Below are 18,067 nucleotides of genomic sequence, written 5' to 3'. Positions count from 1 at the left end.
AAGTGGTTATCCTAGATTGTAACATTCTTTTGAAAAGCCCTGTACCCAGCCAAATTTAGAATATATATATTGTTCGGTGCAAAAATTAACTTTCTACAATCATTCTTTCTGTGTTTTTTTGCTGTGGTTCATCTTTTGATCTGCAACCTAGCATCAAGCTAAGTGGGCGATCTTGCATGGTCTACCACAAAACTGCCGGTTAATACTGGGTAAACTACATTTCCCAGAAGGCATCTGTGTCTCCTTTCCCAGCTCATGTCTATCCTCTTATATGTGCTGAAGACACAACGTATCAGTAAAGATGTTAAATGGAGTCCCTGAGTTTATAAAGCTGAAGTCAGTGAGTGCCAAGGACTTTGCATTTAATCTGTATAGAGTGCTCAGCATCCATAGAGGCAATATCAGAGAGGAATATTATATCGACCTCGTCCATTATAGCATCGCTGTCAGATGTAAAAGACACCTTTCACTGTAATAGACAAAGTTGCCACAGGGCGGCCAAAGCCTGTTGGTTATGATCCCCACTGACATAAAACGCAACCTTTATTATATACGTGAACTACAACACCTATGAAAATATTAAAATGACAAGACTCTTGCAGCTCCTATAGACTATATCATAGATCATGCCATAATGGTATAGAAATTGGGAGGTCACCAAACTGACTCATAGAATATGGAGGGATTGAACGCCCGCCACAATACCCCACATGTATATACAGAGCAGCAGTAAAGTCCTGAGCTAAAATGTAACCACTAGCCCCCTAACACTGCAGTAATTGCACATTTTGCCCTCATTTTATGAAATCTGCTACATTTACCAATCAAGGGGTTGTATATGTGGCAAAGTCTACATGGAAAATGTAGTGCACCATCCATCAATTATCACTGTTGTTTTCTTCTGATAATTGTTGTAGGTAGAACATTTGATCATACCATCAGTCTGTGCAAGCAATTCTATGGAGCAGTCCATTGCACCACTATTCATGTGCCAGCTATGATAACAACAGTTTCGTTGGACCACTATTCATGTGCAAGCTATGATGACATCAGATTAGTTGGACCACTAATTCATGTGCCAGCTATCATATCATCAGTTTCTGCAAGCAATCCTAGTTCGTTGCACCAGTATTAATGCGCAGCCAGATATTTCAGCAGGTCCTTGGCAGGGACATGGGCCTTTTGTTTTGCATAACAGACCGGTCTACAAGCTCTTCTGGCAGACATTTTTCTTCTTTTTCTTGGCATGAAGCCTAACAAATTAAAGGGATTCTCCTTGAGTGATTGTACTTGCATAGTTCTGGTAGCCCCATGGAAATGAATGGAGCGTAATGTGCACACATGACCTTCACTTGATCTAGAACTCTCAGGTCCCTCATTCTCCTGATCAGTGGGAGCCTAACTGATTAGATACTTATCCCCTATCTTGTGAATAGGGAAAAAGTTAATTTCCCGACACCAGACATTTCCACAAGTGAGACAAAAAAGTAATGCATGCAACATTCTTCTGTCTAGTCATGGACAACAAACAAGTGCATTAGGTCGACTAGTCATGGCCATCTCGGACAAAAAAGAAGTGTCTCGAAATAACTGTAATATGAGAACTCACTCTTAAAAGGTTTTGGGTACAATTCCGAAAGGAAGCAGAAAAATTATTCAGAGTACTTTGTTGTAGAAAATCTGTTAAAGCAATTTATAGTATATATTGGTAACCATGGCAATGACTTGGCTGGATCAAGTAGTTGAACTATTAAAAAATACTTAGAAATTAAGTTGTTGCAGTACGAGTCAGTATATATTTTCCAGACAATTCATTGCCATGGATACATACAGCGCATGAAATACAAAGCCAAACATCTTTCACCAGAATCAAATATCCCATGATTAAATAAGTGGCCATTACAAGTTTGCTAAACTGTTGATCCTACCCGCATGTGGACACCATGGACCTTATTTTGTCTGACATGAGGCAGGTTTCCTGTGTAGTAACCATAGCCATGTGTTCATGTTTTGGTCTGAGAAGTACAATAGCGACATGTTTCACAAATATTTGCTTTACTGTCTGCTTTGATACATAGTTGCATAGTGAGTTCAAGAACAAAGTCCATCAAGTTCAACCTTTTTAAACTGAAAACTCCAACTGATCCCATGGAAGGCAAAAAACACTTAAAATGTGAAAAAATTTTTCCTGACATCGGTTGGCAACTGGACAGATCCCTGGATCAACAATCTGCTGTCTTTACACAATACTTCTCTTTTAGTGGGATATTCATGGCTAAAAGGTCATCAATAGTATTTCCCCCTATCATCAGGATAGGTCATTATCATTAATAGTTGATTGGCTGGGGTCTGTCGGCTAGGATCCTGGTCTAACAGTAGATTGGGCACCCGCTGTCATTACTGCTCCACACTGTGGTATGGAGTGGAAGCCACTGCGCCGATCCCTGTGTAGTGGAAGACTCTTAATTGCAGATGCTGCGCTACAAGCTGGATGATACATGCCAAGGGCAAGTGTCTACAACCGGACTGCTTGCACCAACCTTTTTCTCAAGTCTGCAAACAAATGCAGTACTGTATAGTAATGGCCTGTCATGTATGTATCCAATAGCCACTCCTGGACATGTGCAGTAGAGTGCTCTGGGCTTCCATAACAGTCTTTCTCAACGTCAGGTCAAGTTTTCAGAATTTCCTTAGTATTGCACAACTGATGTAGTTATTGTCAATGCCTCATAAAGAGCAACAGGCTTTCTTTCCATGGGATATACTCAAATCATGACCTGCTAAGGTACTTAAGGACTGAAGTTGAGAAACACAGCTATAATTTTAAGGCTAATAAAGTAATGCTTTCAAACTTCATGACAAAATTGCACTTCCTTTAATCAGAAGTAGTGAGGTCTGAAAGTGAAGTCTATCTTTTAGTACAATTTAGTCTTTTAAATCTGAACAGCTAAGAAAAAAATTGTTAACTCCTTCATATATTGCATTAGTGGTTGAAGCCCTTTTTTTTTAATACAGAGCTGTGAGTACATGGCGAAGACAAAATTCTGGCTGTCCTCAGGAGCTTATTACTTAGAGTTTATACAGGAGACTCCATACTAAAATATCATCATTTAACTCCATCTATGCATAAAACCAGTTAGCCTAAAGTAGGATCGTATCTAAAAACTGGGGACAATAGTGATGCAAGTTAACTACAATAGCAGTGGTCAGGCTTGAATCAAATTTGAAGCAGAGCTTATTTAGAACTATTGTGCTGCCTTAGGGCACCTACCCACTTGCGTTGCCGATTTTTGCGCGTGAAAAATGCGGCGTTTTTGCGGCGTTTTTTGTGCGTTTTTCGCAGCGTTTTTTGCAGCCCTCCATTGACAATCATGGGTGCATTAAGAGAAAAATAAGGAGACATATGCAACTGACAGTTCCTATGTGAAAAACCCCCACGAAACGGAAAAAAAACCCTAGATGGACAAGAACACATTCTATACTAATTGCTCTTGAGAAAAAACGCAAAACATCACAGGAAAAAAAATTGCAAGTGGGTAGGCACCCTTATAGAGATTAAAAAACAAGGTTGCTGAATAATTTGGGGTATAACCTTTGTGGCACAATTTACATGGGATGTATACATATATATTGGTTCATATATCTAAAAACCACAATCTAACAGACCAATCAAGTATCGAGCGCTCTATCTCCCAAGATTGAAACACTAGGTTGGCAAACAACTGTACTTACAGTACTGTATGCCGTCGATAGTACAAAAGGTTTACCCTCATATTGGTTTATATATCTGGTACTGTATGCCTTTAACTATCTATTGGCATCATCTACCTTCTATACATTGAAAATACGATTGGATCCTGATGAATTAGCCCGATTATGATACTGGGCTAAGGAAACGCGTCGATCCTTATCATATTTGTGTTTTATAGGGTTTATGGTTAGCCCTGCATGTCTACCCATGCTGGTGATCTTCAAAACAATACTTTAACCCTTGGTGGTAGGGGGTGATACTCTTAGTTATCACAGCTCCACCCCTCCACCGCGAATATATTTAGTTTACAGTACGGATACTTAATAACATCAAGTTCATCTAGTAACAAATCCAGTCCAATAGTCTATCTCTATGTCCTTATCGTGGGAACGTCCGCAACAAGAGGGCTATGCAGTCATTATCCTGCGACATTAGCATTTAAATGATAGGCTGATTGCACCTAAAAAATAAGGGGGTTTGTCAATAATTGACTGTTAAGCACCCTAAAATTTAGGGTACAAGGAACGAACATTATTTACCTCAAATCCTATTAAGGACCCTAAAATATAGGGACTTCACTATTTGCAGTCCATATTTAGGGTCTATATCTGCTCATAGGTGCCTATATATAGTGCGGCCAAAAAAACTTAGGCCCATTGGAAAGGACATAGAAGTATCAAGAGATACGAGACTTAAATGTAAAGTCTGTGTATGTGTAATTTATGTAGTAGTGTTTGTATGTGGACATTATTTTATATTGAATTCATAATAAAAAGCTACGTTTTAGGCTATAAAAACCAGTACAAATCTATTAGGTTCCCTACAGTGATCTGTTCAGTGAAGTAGGAACCTACTGTCCCAGTGATTACATGCATAAAACACAACAGAAAATTACATTATGTGAATCAGGTTTTTATTGTAAACAAATGTTTTTATATTTTTTAAAAAAATTTTACGGTGATAATTTGTGTAAAAAGAACCTGAAATATTCCATTTTCACACTAAGGAAGGGACTTGTTATTTGTATAGCACCAACTTATTCCGCAGCACTTTCAGGTTATTTATTTATTACCCCCCAGCAAGCGGGGGACTCATTTTACCGACCTCGGAAGGATGGAAGGCTGAGTTAACCTTGAGCCAGCTACCTGAACTAAGTGGTGATTGAACCCTCAACCTTCAGGTTGCGAGAGAGAGTTTAGGACTGCATACTAGTCACTGGAGAATTTATATTGGTTTTCAACTTTTTCTGCAGCTTGATTATCAGCTTTGCTGTGTAGGCTGGGAAAGTCAGACGAGTAAGCTCATTGACATTAGAGACCTGAGGATTCAGTGACAGATAACAGCCCTGTTATACTGCTGGAGGCTTACAGTATCTTTACATGGAGCAATTATCAATCAGATAGTTGGTCAGAAAAGCTGTAGAAGCCCAAGCACGATAGACTTCTTTTGCTTTTACACAAAGCGATGATTGTTCATTAGTTGTTTGCCAAGATATCGTTCATAGAGGGATCTCCATTTAAATTTGTTTGCAAGTTATTCAAATATAAACAACTGCAGTTTTATACCAGATGATTTTTGATCAACCGGCTACTATATTTTTGGTAAGCTGAAACCAAACGACTTATTGCTGGTCACCTTGTCAGTATCAAGGTTTACACTGAACAACTATTGTTTGAATTCACTCTTTTGAGCGATAATTTTAGCAAAAGTCATCCCGTGCAAAGGTACCTTTAACCCATTTAGAACCAAGCACAGTAAATATACTTTGCTTGGTCCCTGGCTTAAAGCCCAGCCGTATGTAAAATTACATTGGGGATTAAAGCCTCCTGCTTCTGCAATCAATCAGAAGCAGGATGGGTTGTCAGCTGTTAGTCACAGCTGATACCCCGGAGGAGGCAGGAGAAGTGGGTTTTAACCCTTTCTGCTTCCTCCTTTCTTCAGTACACATCGCTCAATGAGCGATATGTACTAAAGTAATAGTGGAAGTGTTTCTTCCACTATGCGAGCCCAAGGGTTATGTGACTGCTGGGATTCCCTGCTACAGCAGAGCTGCAAGGCCATACTAGACCCTGACCAGCTCTGCCAGTGACTAATGTCACTACAGGGGGATGTTTTCCTTGTAACTGGGGCTTATATGGGTGCCCCAGCTACATTGAGAAAGTGTCAAATAAAAAAAAAGCAAAAGAAACGTGAATGCCCATCAGAGGTCTTATATAACGTCATGGGGGACATAGTAAAAAACATAATTATATACATAAGTAAAAGAAAAATACAGAATAAAACAATAGATACATAAGAAAGAAAACAACCCAAAGCCGACACCAACCAAAACCGTCGCTATATGCGCCTTGTAATTTAAAACCATACATATTATATATCGAAACGTCATACTTTAGAATAAATATACTAATTTAAAAAAAAATAACTATGCATGTTAAAAAAATCTTTTTTTTTAGCTTTTTACCCTTAGTAAAACTAAAAAACAGATCAAAAAGGTCAGTGAAAAAAAGATATTTTAAAAATCGCCCTATACGTCACGAGGAAAAAAACGCAGCAAAAATAATTTTGGTAGCTAATAGAAAAAAAATAGGACAATAAAACTACCACATGGGTAAAATCCCTAAAAAGTGTCTGGTCCTCAAGGCTTATTCACAGGAGCGTATATCGGCCACCGTCCCACCCCACCCATTGCTAGCTGTGGACAAGGGGAGGGGGTGGGAGCTTAGCCCCATCCCCATCCTGTCCTCTCCCATTGCAAACAGACGGAGGGGAGGAGAGAGACAGAGAGCCGGTAAGGGGGAAGGAAGGGGGGAGACAGCTCAGATGGTAGTGTATATCGGCCGGCATTGAAAACGGCAGCCAATATACACTCCTGGGAATAAGCCATAAAGGTACAAGACAGCCTGGTCTATAAGGGGTTAAATAGTGCAGAGTGCAACCTTACAGCATGAACACAGTTGTGGCCCTTTATGCTTCATTCCTGCCACTCCCTTGGCTTTGCTGAGAAAACTATATTGCATCTCTTCTTGGAGACTACAATAATTAGTCTATCATCCGTTTTCTGTCCATTAAATCCTAATGATTGCAGCTGCCATCTATACAGACTGTATATGAATGATATGTGTGCTTTTAACTTGCCAGTTCACAGGGGAGTCTTACCAAACATAAAGAACTAAACAGGATCGCTGTTCTTATTCTTATGAATATTAACAAATATAAAAAAGTTCACATTTTCTTACAAATATACAAAAACCCCAAAACACTCCCCAAAAATTGGGTGTAATTAGTATATAGAACAAATAATTGCACATAAAAGCACTCACTTTTTGGGTTTTTGACAGTGTGAAAGATTATTCACGCTAACAGTCATTTAATCTTTGCTCTGATATTCTTACGATGGATAGTTGACTGAATCGTCTGTTAGGGTGACTACCCACTACAGTGCTTTTTCACAGCAAAATTCGCAGTGTTTTTTTTCTCTCCAGGGGTCTATGGGACTTGTTAATGTTAAAATCGCATTGCGCAAAATCGCGATTACGCGGTAAATTGCGAATTTGCCAAGATGAGTTTTTAACATTAGAAAGCCTCATAGATGCCTGGAAAAAAAAACGCAGCAAGTTTGCAAACTCTAGTGAGTAGTCACTCTTAGGGTATATGTGTGGCAAATGCTATGTGGGACCGTACTCTACAAAAAAAAATTAAAAAATTAATGCATTAACTAATCAAGCAGTTAGAGATGAGTAAGTGTACTCGCTAAGGCAAAGTACTCGAGCGAGTAGTGCCTTATGCGAGTACCTGCCCACTCTTCTCTAAAGATTTGGGTGGTGGCGGGGGAGAGGGGTGAGTTGCAAGAGTGAGCAGGGAGGAAAGAGTGAGAGAGATATCTCTCCCCCCCCCTCCCCCCCATTCCTCGCCGCTCCCCGCCCCCGCCTGCACCCGAATCTTTAGAGACGAGCAGGCAGGTACTCGCATAAGGCACTACTCGCTCGAGTAGTTTGCCTTAGCAAGTACGCTCGCTCATCTCTACAAGCAGTTGAAAATAACTGGGACTCACTCTGTTGCCTATAAAATAAGGCCTGACACTAGTCCAAGACTGAACACCTACTGTGAAGAAAGTACTCTGACAATGTGCTGAATGTAGCCAATCCACAAGTATTTTGTTATGAATGATAACAGCATTTAGTTAGAGCCACAAATAGCTACTACAATCGAGTAATGAATAGATACTATTTGTTGGATTACCTAATAAATAGGGCAGAACATTTGAAAACAGAATGGACATTGTATAAAGACAAAAGAACTTTTGAAAAACTGTGAATTCAAAATAATGAAGAACAGATCTTGTATTTGTGCCGTTTTGCTTTAAAACAATAAACGTTTCTGGTTGGCATTCACCCAACATAATCAAGTGTGGTACAGCTGAAGAAATGTTCCCCAGATGGTCGCATCTTCTGTAAGTCCTAGTAAAGTAACAATTTACAGCGTCTTTACATTCTTGCGCTTTGCTGATACATATAACATTTTGCACAAAACTGTCCTTATGAGAAATGACATGTGCAGATAAAACACTCTTTCTGGACTATTCCTATATCAAGAGAAACTGGATGAAAGAAAACTATAAAAAACAACAAAACACCCCTTATTAGTAGAGCTACCAGATTTTTCCTATTTCAGCCAATCCCTAAAGGCAACTTCTCTGGGAGACATAAAGTAAAGATGATCACACTGGTCGACCGACTCTCGAAGACAGAGAAATAGAAAGTTTGAGACCAATATTATAGTGGTGATTTTTTTTTGGTGAAAACTAATACCATTTAAAAGTTTTATTTTCTGCATTAACCCTTTGCAATCCAATTTTGGATTCAGGGTTTCCTAGGGGGCTTTCTCTTTCTGTCATTATACAATGGCACCATCTACTGGCTAGAGCCAGTACTGCTGTATGTGACATGCTGGAAAGGCCCTCAACAACAGAGTGGCCAGTAATATACAGTAAGAATACCCTGCCGGACGTCTTCTGACATCGGAGCTGTACAGCCTTCAATCAGAATGTCTTCAGACGTCAGACAGTGGATTGGAAAGGGTTAAGTGTAAATACAAAGGGAAGTATGAAAAAATATGTCCTTTCACGGCACCTTTACCTATCAGAAAGGCATGTAGTCCACTCGAGTAAATCACACTAAATACTCGTTCACATGAGTGCGTTCCGCGCGTATTAGCGATGCGAGAAAAGATCGGGTCTAAGTAGAACCAATGGTTTCCTATTGAAGTGTTTACACAAAGGAATTTTAGACGCGCCAAACACTCACACCTGCTAAAGATAGGACATGTAAGTGCAAACTCACATTTCAGCTCCGAGGTGCTTACAAAGATAGCACATGTCCTATCTTTGCTGCGTGCTTTCCATAGGCTCCTATGAGAGCCTTGAAAGCACACAGCATGCACCTCGGAAAACTTTATTTCACTCAGCTTGCCGATTTGCAGCAAAAAGGTTTGTTCAGCCAAATTAGTTTGAACCAAAACAGGACTTTGACAAAACCCCTAGAACTGGTGCATAACAGAGTTCAAGCTCATGCTGTGCTTGGTCAGATTTCTACCTAGGGCCCCAGTGCAGCAAGGCAACAATGCTAAACACTGTGATACTGTGCTGCTTCTGCCATCCTTCCATTCTCTGGAGATTTTACTTGGTTCGGCCAAAATGAATCGCCCGAGGTTCAGGTTTGTGCTCAACCGAACTTTTAGCAAAGTTTGATCCAAAACAGGATTTGACTGTTTACTCAACAATACTATTGGCACACATAAGTAGCATCCATCTAATATAATAAAATCACGTGATAGCATGTTACATTAACTGTAGTGTTTTATGCACTTTTTTTTACTTCATTCACAATTATCATTCTAATTGTTTGAAAACAGGCAAATTATGACAAAGTTGTCTAATGTTAACAGTAGAGATGAGCGAGCACCAAAATGCTCGGGTGCTCGTTACTCGGGACGAAATTTTCACGATGCTCGAGGGTTCGTTTCGAGTAATGAACCCCATTGAAGTCAATGGGCGACCTGAGCATTTTTGTATATCGCCGATGCTCGCTAAGGTTTCCATTTGTGAAAATCTGGGCAATTCAAGAAAGTGATGGGAACGACACAGCAACGGATAGGGCAGGCGAGGGGCTACATGTTGGGCTGCATCTCAAGTTCACAGATCCCACTATTAAGCCACAATAGCGGCAAGAGTGGGCCCCTCCCAACAAGTTTTACTTCTGAAAAGCCCTCATTAAAAATGCATACCTTTGCTAAGCACCACACTACCTCCAACAAAGCACAATCACTGCCTGCATGACACTCCGCTGCCACTTCTCCTGGGTAACATGCTGCCCAACCCCCCCCCCCCCCCCCCGCGCGCGCACGACGCAGTGTCCACAGCGCACACCAAAGTGTCATTGCGCAGCCTTCAGCTGCCCTCATGCCACACGCTGGCCTCATAGCCACACCACCCTCATGTCTATTTATAAGTGCGTCTGCCATGAGGAGGAACCGCAGGCACACACTGCAGAGGGTTGGCACGGCTAGGCAGCGACCCTCTTTAAAAGGGGCGGGGCGATAGCCCACAATGCTGTACAGAGGCAATGAGAAATATAATCCTGTGCCACCGCCATCAGGAGCTGCACACGTGGGCACAGCAATAGGGAACCTATGTGCCACACACTATTCATTCTGTCAAGGTGTCTGCATGCCCCAGTCAGACCGCGGTTTTTTATAAATAGTCACAGGCAGGTACAACTGGGAATCCCCAACTCCGCAATGGGAATTCCGTGTGCACCCACAGCATGGGTGGCTCCCTGGAACCCACCGGCTGTACATAAATGTATCCCATTGCAGTGCCCATCACAGCTGAGGTAACGTCCGATTAAATGCAGGTGGGCTTCGGCCCACACTGCATGCCCCAGTCAGACTGGGGTTCTTTAGAAGTGGACACATGCAGTTACAACTCCCTGTGGACCCACAGCATGGGTGGGTGCCAGGAAGCCACCGGCGGTACATAAATATATCCCATTGCATTGCCCAGCACAGCTGAGGTAATGTCATGTTTAATGCAGGTGGGCTTCGGCCCACACTGCATGCCCCAGTCAGACTGGGGTTCTTTAGAAGTGGACACATGCAGTTACAACTCCCTGTGGACCTACAGCATGGGTGCTCCCTGGAACCCACCGGCGGTACATAAATATATCCCATTGCAGTGCCCAGCACAGCTGATGTAACGTCAGCTTTAATGCAGGTGGGCAAAAAATTAATTGGATTACACTGTAGACGAGGGTCCCAAAAAATTGGTGTACCAACAGTACTAATGTACGTCAGAAAAATTGCCCATGCCCAACCAAGAGGGCAGGTGAAACCCATTAATCGCTTTGGTTAATGTGGCTTAATTTGTAACTAGGCCTGGAGGCAGCCCAGTTAAAATAAAAATTGGTTGAGGTGAAAGTTTCAACGCTTTAATGAGCATTGAAACGTATAAAAATTGTTTACAAAAATTATATGACTGAGCCTTGTGGGCCTAAGAAAAATTGCCCGTTCGGCGTGATTACGTGAGGTTTCAGGAGGAGGAGCAGGAGGAGGAGGAGGAATATTATACACAGATTGATGAAGCTAAAAGGTCCATGTTTTTGATGGTGATAGAGAACAATGCTTCCATCCGCGGGTGCAGCCTATGTATTGTTTAGGTATCGCTGCTGTCCGCTGGTGGAGAAGAGAAGTCTGGGGAAATCCAGGCTTTGTTCATCTTGATGAGTGTAAGCCTGTCGGCACTGTCGGTTGACAGGCGGGTACGCTTATCTGTGATGATTCCCCCAGCCGCACTAAACACCCTCTCTGACAAGACGCTAGCCGCAGGACAAGCAAGCACCTCCAGGGCATACAGCGCGAGTTCAGGCCACGTGTCCAGCTTCGACACCCAGTAGTTGTAGGGGGCAGAGGCGTCACGGAGGACGGTCGTGCGATCGGCTACGTACTCCCTCACCATCCTTTTACAGTGCTCCCGCCGACTACCCCGACTACTATTATGTATACTCTTTTCCTCTGGCGGGATGACAGCGCTTATATAACAGAGACCGCAGATCCAGGAAACAATTTTGCGCAAGCCTGCTGTAACGCTTAGCTGCGTATTAATTAGGACTACTACCCCCAGCAGATAGATACTGTAGGCATCGTATAATATTATGTATACTCTTTCCATCTGGCGGGATGACGGCGCTGATGTAACAGAGACAGCAGATCCAGGAAACAATTTTGCGCAAGCCTGCTGTAACGCTTAGCTGCGTATTAATTAGGACTACTACCCCCAGCAGACATGCAGTAAACTGAAGACGGTCACAGGCAGCCCAAATATAGTATTTTTTCTCAATTTTTTTTTTAAAAAGCCCACTGCCTATATAGCCTGAATATCTCTTTCCCTGCCTCACCAGTACTGGCCCTATACTCTGTACAATGACTGCAGACTGCGGACGCAATGCTCTGCACGGCCGATATACAAAAAAAAAAATTGTGCAACACTGCTAAAAGCAGCCTCAACAGTACTGCACACGGTCAGATGTGGCCCTAAGAAGGACCGTTGGGGTTCTTGAAGCCTAAAATACTCCTAACGCTCTCCCTATAGCAGCTCCGGCACCAGCAGCACTTTCTCTGATCTCTGTCAGAATGCATCTGTGGCGAGCCGCGGGAGGGGCCGATTTATATACTCGGGTGACACCTGATCTCGCCAGCCACTCACTGCAGGGGGGTGGTATAGGGCTTGAACGTCTCAGGGGGAAGTTGTAATGCCTTCCCTGTCTTTCTATTGGCCAGAAAAGCGCGCTAACGTCTCAGAGATGAAAGTGAAAGTAACTCGAACATCGCGTGGTGCTCGTTACGAGTAACGAGCATCTCGAACACGCTAATACTCGAACGAGTATCAAGCTCGGACGAGTACGTTCGTTCATCTCTAGTTAACAGTCCTTAGAGGGGTTGTACCAAGATTACGACTTTTACCACAGGATAGGTAATAACTTATTGCTCAATGGGGGTCTTGCCGTTGACACCTCCACCGATCTTGAGAATAGGGAGCCCATTCTGCCTGTCAGTGCGGGGTCGCTTCACCCCTGCACTGACGACAGAATGAATGGAGCACTGGCTGATCATGCACGCTTGGTGCTCCATTCATTTAAATGGAGAGGACGGAAATACCCGAGTGCTTGTTGTTCATTACCTCAGCAATCCCATTGAATAAAGCATCAGTGTGCTTGTACGACTAGCACTTCATTGAGTCTACTCCTCTTAGTGGGGGGGGGGGGGCAGTAACACCACAGTGAGGAGGACGGAGGGTACATGGGACTCCCATTCTCTGAATTGGTGGAAGTCTCAGCGGTGAGACCCCCACCGATCACTAGGTTATCGTCTATCCTGTGGATAGGGGATAACTTTTGATCTTAGTACAACCCCTTTAAAGGAAATGTACAAAATTAGTAAAAAACATAGCTGCTTTATTTCAAAAATAGTCACCACAGCTGTCCACTGATTGTGTACAGTACTGCATCTCAATCTCATCCACGTCAATGGAGCTGAGCTGCAATACTAGACACAACATATGGTTAGGTGAGGCACAGCCATGTTTTATTAATTCTGTACAACTCCCTTAGGTGCTTTACAAGACTAGTAGACCTTGATACCACGCAATTATAAAATTAAAAAATATATATTTTTAGATATTTAAAGGGGTTGTCCCGCGAAAGCAAGTGGGGGTATACACTTTTGTATGGCCATATTAATGCACTTTGTAATGTACATTGTGCATTAATTATGAGCCATACAGAAGTTATTCACTTACCTGTTCCGTTGCTAGCGTCCTCGTCTCCATGGTGCCGTCTAATTTTCAGCGTCTAATCGCCGGATTAGACGCGCTTGCGCAGTCCGGTCTTCTTCTTTTCTGAATGGGGCCGCTCGTGCCGGAGAGCGGCTCCTCGTAGCTACGCCCCGTCACGTGCCGATTCCAGCCAATCAGGAGGCTGGAATCGGCAATGGACCGCACAGAAGACCTGCGGTCCACCGAGGGTGAAGATCCCGGCGGCCATCTTCACAAGGTAAGTAAGAAGTCACCGGAGCGCGGGGATTCAGGTAAGCACTATCCGGTTTTCTTTTTTAACCCCTGCATCGGGTTTGTCTCGCGCCGAACGGGGGGGGGGCTATTGAAAAAAAAAAAAACCGTTTCGGCGCGGGACAAACCCTTTAATAATTATTAGTCCTAATAGAAGGTACACAACACATTTATTTACAAGAGGACATCCAGGCTAGACAACCATAGCAAGAATATCTGTGTTTCACCATAAGTTGTGTTCATCTAGACAGTGTTGGCAACACCAAGTAGAAACCAATGTCAAAACTGTCCCCTAACCGATGACATTCTTTTGTCGACCAACGTTCCGGAAGGTGTAGGAGGACCTAAGTCTAAGTCAGTCTCCTATCCAGTGGTCGGCAGCGCATTTGAAGCTACAAATTTAGCTTTTTAAATAGATAAGATCTTGTCTAAAACTCCTGATTATTTTACTAATCTAAAAAAGGGAAGAGTGAATGTCCCGGACTTTAGTAATGAGAATTTTAAAAAAATCTTTAAAGGGGTATTCCAGACAAAAACTATTGATCACCTATCTTCAGAATAAATCATCAATATTGAATCGCTCTGGATCCGCAGTGATGAGCTGATGTGCGCCATAGAGCACGGGAAGGGAAGTGTCCTAGCTAGCTTCACTCCCATTTAAATCAATGGTAGCTGAAACTGGCTATTACATTTCTGGCACTTCTGCCTCTGCGATGGATGCAGAAGTGTAATAGCCGTTTCAGCTCACACTGATTCCAATGGGACACCTAGGACACTTGCAGTCCTGTCCCCTATAATATACATCCAGCCCGCTGCACTGACAGCAGGCCAGGCACTCAAGTGATCGCTGGGGATCCCCAGAAATTAACAATTGATGTCCTATGCTTAGGGTAGGTCATCAATAATTTTTGCCAGTAAAACCCTTCACCTCGACCCATATCGCACTCACCATCCATGTGAAAGCCCCAGGGATGCGAGGTGTTCACGTGACAGCCGCGGCAGAGGAATGAAGAATTCTCTCATTGCTTCGAAAGGAGCCGGTGCTGCTGCCACTGGCTTCATTGAAGACAATGGGGCTGTGATGCAAGATCATACCGCTAGATAGAACATGCTGCGATTTGTTTCTCGTATAGCATCACGATGTACAAATCTTGCGAGGTTTTCTCGGTCGTGTAAAGCTGGCCAACCTTCTATTAGTCTGATACTTTTGGTTCTGCAGAGATCACTTCTCAGCAGGATTATAATAAAAGATAGCACGTCTATTATAAAGCTGGGGGTAGGTCACATGATCCCAGCAATGACGACAGGTGATGTACACAGCTCACCTCCCCACACCTCAGTAGGTCATAGATCGTACATACAAAGCAATGAGTGGCGTTCTGGCTGAGGCTTCCTATGACCCTGTGGCAGATCAGGTAATTGCCTGATCTGCTGTACACATCACAGAGCAACAGTTCAGGCAAGATGGTTGTCCCCAAAATCATGAAGAGAAAACAGAATAAAACATATACAATCAAGAAAATTAAAACAGATAATATGAAAAGATTTCACTATTTGGTTGTATTGTAGTAAAACAAATAAGTTGTTAGATTTCCTTAAAATCATCTCTTTACATATAATGTTATTACAATTTCCTTAATGCGTTAGCAACAGTAAACTGTTTCATCTTATCAGAGTGAAATACTTCCAAGTTCCATTTGATTCCATTATCATTGATTTTGCTTTTTATCCCTCCTGTTGCAATGTTTAGATACACTTTTCTTATTCATCTAAGTAAGGCTGGATTCAGACGAACGTATATCGGCTGGGTTTTCACGCCAAGCCGATATACGGTGTCCTCATCTGCAGGGGGGGGATGGAAGAGCCAGGAGCAGGAACTGAGCTCCCGCCCCCTCTCTACCTCTTCTCCGCCCCTCTGCACTATTTGCAATGGGGAGAGGCGGGACGTGGGTGGGCTAAGTTCCGAGAATCAGCCCCACCCCCATCCCGCCTCTCCCCATTGCAAATAGTGCAGAGGGGCGGAGAAGAGGTAGAGAGGGGGCGGGAGCTCAGAGCACTGCTCGTGGCTCTTCCAGGCTCCCCCCCCTGCAGAGAGAGGTGACGTATATCGGCTGGGCGTGAAAACCCAGCCGATATACGTTCGTCTGAATCCAGCCTAAGGGTGCATTCACATGGGCGAGAAAATCATGCAAGTTTCCTGCATTGCGAGACACAAAACTCCCATGAAAACACAAGCCATTATTTGCAAGTGGTGGATGTACATGGGCAGTTCTGCGAGACAGAAAAATCACTGCATGTTCTATTTTCGTGTTAGTCTCACAAGAGACTACAACATGCAGATATACAGTCTCCTGCACATTGCACAGCACACTGATGGGGTGACCCTGTGCTGTGCGATACGAGTTGTGCCCACGAATGTTGGGCATGACTCGCTGTAGCCCGTGTGAATGCAGCCTAAATTATTTGTTTTTTGCTTTGCTATTTAATGACATTTTTACAACTTCAAACTACCACTGCAAAATACATAATCAGTGGTCATAATCCATGCACCGCTTATTGATAATCTGTTTTTCTCTAGTATTAATCCTTTGCAATCCAATTTTGGATTCAGGGTTTCCTAGGGGTTTTCTCTTTCTGCAATTATACAATGGCGCCACCTGCTGGCTAGAGCCAGTACTTTGGTATTGGACATGCTGGAGACGTCCCCCCGACAACAGAGTGGCCAGTAATATACAGTAAGAATACCCTGCCGAATGTCTTCCAACATCGGAAAATGTACAGCCTTCAATCAGGATGTCTTTAGACGTCAGACAGTGGATTGGAAAGGGTTAATCCAGGCCATTGTTGGCCCCTGGCAAACCCAGGCAAGTTCCAGGGCCCACTGAGCCTGGGGGCTTCCTCAAGGGTGGGATTGAGTGATTCCACATTCTTGAAATCGACTGAGTTCTTTGAAATCACCTTAAAGATGTGGATGCAATTAACTATGACAGTGGCACTGTAGTAAGCCAAGTGCTGACTGTTCCGCTGACTGGCGTCTTCTCTAGCACACAGACAGTGCAAGATGTCATGGTCTTTCTGCACAAGGCAGAGGATGGAGGATGCCATGGCAGCGTGATGAAGTTGAATGAGATTATTTTATTGCCATGGTACATTGGGGCCTTACTACCTGCTCAGGTGGCAGAGTGAAGTCTATAAATGACTCAGGGGGCAGAGTGTAGCCAATAAGTGACTCAGAGCACAATAGAGATTTCTATTGCTTCTGCAACTATTCCCCATCCTGCTGCAACCCCTACTGAACTTCTCATTGCAATGTGCCTGCTGTGGTCTGATTAAGTAATATTGTCCCAGTTGGGTTACTACTAAATAATAATCCTGCTATGTTCCCTAAGTAATAATGACCTCACTGTGGTCCCACTAATAGTTCCCCCACTGTGGTCCTCACTTAGTAATAACGCCCCTGCTGTGGTCCCACTAAGTAGTAGTATCCCGCTGTGGCCTCATTAAGTAATAATGACTCTGCTATCATCACTTAGTAATAGCACCCCCCCCCCCCTGTAGTCCTGCTAAGTAATAGGGACCCTGGTGTGGTGTCACTAATAGTTCCTCCACTGTGGTTTCACTAAGTAATAGTGACCCTGCTGTGGTGTCACTAATAGTTCCACTGCTGTGGTTCCTACTTAGTAATAGCGTGCCAGCTATGGTCCTACTAATAGGGACCCTGCTGTGTTCCCACAAATAATTCCCCCTGCTGTGTTCTACACTTAGTAATAGCACCCCCTCTGTGGTCCAACTAAATAATGGGAGCTCTCTGTGGTACTACGTAGTAATAAGACTCCATCTGTAGCCCCAATAGGTCATAGGACACTGTATGTGGCCTCAGTTAGTAATATGACCACCACAATGGTCCCAATAAGTCATAGTGACCTCCTATGACCACAATTAGTAATAGTCATCTGTCTGTGGACCAACTTAGTGCTACTCTCTTCCATCTGTTCATTACTTCTTGCTAGTGTACAATCAGTAGATTAGCAGGAAGTAAGGGGTAATGAAAGTACTACAGGATGAAACTGCACAGGATTTGTTTGTAATGTGTTACCATGGAGACACATAGGTCTGCATAAGAGCTGTAGACACAAAACATTAGGATTCTTATAGTCAAGACTATTTGAAGAGTTACTTTTGTCATTGTAAATGCA

The sequence above is a fragment of the Eleutherodactylus coqui genome, chromosome 8, assembly GCF_035609145.1.
Source record: "Eleutherodactylus coqui strain aEleCoq1 chromosome 8, aEleCoq1.hap1, whole genome shotgun sequence".
NCBI lineage: Eukaryota > Metazoa > Chordata > Amphibia > Anura > Eleutherodactylidae > Eleutherodactylus > Eleutherodactylus coqui.
The sequence above is the reverse complement of the archived record's forward strand: the minus strand, read 5'-3'. Positions refer to the sequence as shown.